The following is a 4173-nucleotide window of genomic DNA, read 5'->3' as shown; positions in this document are numbered from 1 at the left end:
TAGCAGCCTTCAAGTGAAAACATAGAACTCTCAGCTCCTCCTGTACCGTGCCTACCTGCATGCTGCCATGTTCCCACCTTGATGACAATGGACAGAACCTCTGAACCTGTAAGCCAGCCCCAATTAAATGTTGTCCTTACAAGAGCCACCTTGGTCATGGTGTCTGTTCACAACAGTAAAACCCTAAGACACCCTGCCTCAAAAATAGACTTTAAAAACAAAAAATTTTAAAGGGGGAGCTAGTTATGTATGTTCTCAGGACTGACCACTTGGTATTGGATAAGTAACTGGTATGAGCTTCCCTCCTCTTTTCAGTATTCCTTAGTTACCTGTAGTCCTTATGTGGGACTGAAGCCTCTTGGCCTTTCCCCTTCCATGATAGCATGTCTTTTGATGTAGTCCATATTTAGTTCATGTATAGATAATGTTGGTGAGACTTTATGGGTATAATTTCTGACACTGCTAGGAGACAGTATACAGACTGTGTGTGTGTGTGTGTGTGTGTGTGTGTGTGTGTGTTTGACAACAATTGATAAAAAATAGGCCATGGGAAATATTGTATTAAGTGAAATAACCAAGGCTCAGAAAGACAAATACTGAGGCTGGAGATATGACCCAATGCTTAAGAACTGTGTAGCTCTGGCTGTCCTGGAACTCACTTTGTAGACCAGGCTGGCTTTTTTTAATGCCTCAGCCAGTCTCGGAACTGTGCTCAACTAGCAGGATCAGTGTATATATTTACCTGCCTTGTTGATCTTGCCCATCTCCCTCTTTTTGTCTGTAGCCAGTTTTATTTTACCAATAGTTTTAGATCAAAGAACAAGGTTTGCATAACAAAGGCCTATGAACGTGAGAATTCTCTTGTAGGCCTCGACCTTCAAGTACAAAACTTAATATTATAATACAAAGCAACAGACCCATGAGGCCATGAGAAGATGGGTAAAAGTTGAAGGTTGGTACTTAATAAGGTAATGAATTTCTCAAGCTGAGCTCAGCCAATCACCTCCCTTCCTTTTGCCTGTGGCTTCCAGAACTTCTCTGTTAGCCATTCATCTGCAGTGTATAAGGATCCAGGCCTGAGTGAAATTTGTTGCTATTTCCTGAACACTAGAGAGTGGAGAGAGGTACACAGGGATTGCTCAGTTATGGGCCAGCCTTGATTTCCATGAGACTGACCCACTCCACGTAGGACTTAACATCTCTAAGTCTCTTTGACCTGGCACTGGGCCAGGCCTGCCAAGTTTCTTCCCCCTAATATTTACAAGATAGATACTGAGACTTCCAGAAAACACAAACAAAGTAGAGGGCATCATTAAGGAAATACTTCAGCTGATTCTCTACCCATGACCCTGATGTCTCACTCCCAGAAGTATCCAACCTGGGGGGCTCTCAGGATACATATAAAGGCAGCCCAACACAGATCACAGCATCACGTTGAAATGCAAAAAGATTGAACATCCATACAGGTCATCTAATGCCCCAATAAAGGTCAAAGAATCAAGAATCTTTTTGCCACAGGACTTGCAATGTAGGTCACAGTGCTTGCCCAGCCCACACAAGGCCCTAGATTTAAACCCCAGAACTTCCCCCAGATATTTGTTGCTGGCAGATATTTGGAAATTCAACTCCATCTACCTATCTTCTGTATTGTCTATAGAGATAGGGATAGGAAGGAAGCCAGCAGCTATTGCTGATCCCCATGGTCATACGGAACCACAAATGCCTTCCCTTTTTTTCTGAGATGATCTCATCTGATAGCCCAGGCCAACCTCAAACTCACTAGGAAGCTAGCTCAAGCTAACCTAGAACTACATGCTCCTGCCTCAGCCTCGCAAGTGCTGGGCTTACAGGCATGTGCCACTGTCCTAGCTCGAATGCCTTCACATTTTAATAGTTTGTCATTGGAACCATAATAGCTAAAATACATAGTAACACTTACTGAGCGATGGCTGCTGTTCTTAGCATTCTAATATATTAGCTCATTTGATCATAGCAATTGAATAAGTTAATTGCTCTATTCCCAATTTGCTTGAATAGATGCAAACACAGAAAGGTTGTGTGACTTATGCAAAGTCATAAAGTTAACAAGCTGAAAAGTCCAATTTTGAACTCCAGTCTGTAATCTGGCTCCTGAGTTTGTACCTAATACTGTTGGATCTTTTATCCATCATGCTTTCTGTCTTTTCCTAAGCCCCAAGAGACTTACTATACTACCAAGGCTGGCCTCAAATTCCTGGGCTAAAGCAATTGTCCTGCACCAACGTCCCCCACCCCCGTCAGGTGGACAACAGGACAGAGAGACACACAGAGACTCATACTTAGATTTCGTGTCTTTTTTTTTCTCAGTTTGAAGATTCATGTCTTTTTGTTTTTTTTTTTTTTCGAGACAGGGTTTCTCTGTATAGCCCTGGCTATCCTGGAGCTCACTTTGTAGACCAGGCTGGCCTCGAACTCAGAAATCCGCCTGCCTCTGCCTCCCGAGTGCTGGGATTAAAGGCGTGTGCCACGACCGCCCGGCCTCATGTCTTTTTTTAAATCATTTTATTATGTGTGTGAGTGTTTTGCTTGCATACATGTATGTGCACCACATGCATGCTTGATGCCTGCTAAGGTCAGGAGAGAGTGTTGTATGGCCTGGAACTGGAATGAAAAATGATGTGAGCCCCCCTCCCCCATCAGTGCTGGTAATCAACACAGGTCTTCTGTAAGAGCCACAAGTGTTTAAAACCATTGAACCAGCATCCAGTCTCCAAAGATTTGTGTCTTAAGATCAGAGAATTCTAGATCATTATTTCAACTAGTGCCTTTTCTCCACTCCTTCTTTTTATGTTTTATATCTGAAAAGGCCACTAGGTGAATGTTGAGACTACAAGGATCTGTTGTTCGTCCCCTTTGGGTTCCTTTCCCTTTTGTTCCTTGATGCTTAGTCTTTTTGTGCTATGCTGAAATACTACAGAACATTTTTTTATGTGCATGGGTATTTTGCCTATATCTAGGTCTATGCGCGGAAAGACCAGAAGAGGGCATCAGATCTCCCTGGAACTGCAGTTACAGACAATTTGGGGCTTCTGATGGGTCCTGGGACTTGAACCCAGGTCCTCAGCAAGAGTAGCCAGTAATCTTAACCACTGAACAATCAATCTCTCCAGGCCCTGAACATATTTTTAATACTCATTTGCCTAGGCATGTTTACCAATATGATACGTTTACTGATATGCAATAACTTTGTTATATACTAAGAACATTCTTTTAAGATTTATTTATTTTATGTATATGGGTACACTGTAGCTGTCTTCAGACACACCAGAGGAGGGCATCGGCTCACATTACAGATGGTTGTGAGCCACCATCTTGTGAAATTCTTACCTGACAGCACAAAAATAATACATTTAAGAAAAAATATACACTACAAAGTAGATGGGGGCTGGGTATGATCATACATGTTTGTAATCTCAGTTCTGGGGAGGCAGCAGCAGAAGGGTTGTGAGTCTGGGTGGCTAGCCTGGGCTACTTAGTGGGACCAAGTCTCATCGAACAAAACAAAACTTAGGCAGAAGTGTAGTGAAATATAAAAATGTAGCATAAGTACTTCTTGACATGACATAAAGGCTAAAACAATTAATCAGATATATTCGTAAGATCTGAAAATGAAAGTACCATTTATCGTGCCAAAGCACAGACAAATTACTGCTTTAAAAGGCAGATTTGGTGGGAAGGGAAGAAACATGTAACAGATCAATAGTAACTGTTATGAGGATGTAGCTCAGTGGGTAGGAGTGCTTGCCCAGTATGCACAGGTCTGGGATTGATCCTCAGCATCCCATGCAGTGAGAAATGGAGATGGGAGGATCATATATTTCTCAGGTTCATAGTGAGTTTGAAGCCAGCCTGGGGTACATGAAACTTAAAAGACAAACAAACAAATGAATGAACAAACAAACTGAGGGCTGGAGAGGTGGATCAGCGGTTAAGAGCACTGGCTGCTCTTCCAGGGGTCCTGAGTTCAATTCCCAGCAACCACATGGTAGCTCACAACCATCGTCTCATTCATATATATATATATATATATATATATATATATATATATATATCTTACACTTCTATATTTCAGAAACCCAGCACAAATCTCACTGGACTAAAGCAAAGTGGGCAAGGCCTGTGTTCCAAAGCAAG

This window comes from Mus pahari, chromosome X (genome assembly GCF_900095145.1).
Source record: "Mus pahari chromosome X, PAHARI_EIJ_v1.1, whole genome shotgun sequence".
Classification (NCBI taxonomy): domain Eukaryota; kingdom Metazoa; phylum Chordata; class Mammalia; order Rodentia; family Muridae; genus Mus; species Mus pahari.
The sequence above is the reverse complement of the archived record's forward strand: the minus strand, read 5'-3'. Positions refer to the sequence as shown.